Below are 831 nucleotides of genomic sequence, written 5' to 3'. Positions count from 1 at the left end.
GTTGTGCTTAATATTTTGAAACTACTTAACAATTATTGGATTGCTTGCTATGTAACTTGTACTATTATAGAATGTAGATATAAAATACATAGCTTGGGCAAGAAACATCAATGAGGGCGGGCTGGATGAAATGGAAGGTAAAATTTCCTTTTTCCCTTGTAAAAGTGATTGTTTTGCCTTTCCATTCCATTTGCAGCAAGACCACGATAATATATAACATTAAATTTGAAATTCGATAAAAATTTGACATATCTGCCACACAGCATAACTTGCATTCGATAACTGTCAAACTTTTTGTGACATAAAATGAAGTGCTATGCAATACACACTTTTTTCTCAATATCTTTGTAAAAGTGGGCTAGCTGTGCTCTCCGATCAGGAAACGCAGGAAGTAATGAGTTTTCTTTTTTTAAATTTGTGAACGTTTGATGAGAATTTCAGCATGTTACCGCAAATTGAATGAAAAGAAGATAGCTCCTTTTAAAAGTATTATTTTGAAAAGAAATTTAAAAATTTCCGCTGTTCGTCACCTGCTTTCGAAGGTGCTAGGAGTTTAAATATTTTATTTATAACTTTCACATACAATAGCGTTGACGTTCCTTATATTAAAGGAAAAAAAACGCGATTACTCAAGAATTTCGAATAAATAATATTTGAATTCGATTTATTAAAACTTTTTATTTAGTTTTCGTGAGTCTTAAAGTATGCTAGACCAACTTTCAGACTTCTTGTCCTGTAATATAATGAATAGACGGCTAGAAAGAGCGCCCTAATTTCCGAGGCATATAACTGCATGCATAAGAATTTCAAACTGTAGGTATTTGCGCTAAT

The sequence above is a fragment of the Pocillopora damicornis genome, chromosome 9 (assembly GCF_964200805.1).
Source record: "Pocillopora damicornis chromosome 9, jaPocDami1.2, whole genome shotgun sequence".
In the NCBI taxonomy this organism is placed as follows: Eukaryota; Metazoa; Cnidaria; class Anthozoa; order Scleractinia; family Pocilloporidae; genus Pocillopora; species Pocillopora damicornis.
This window is presented reverse-complemented; position numbering follows the sequence as displayed.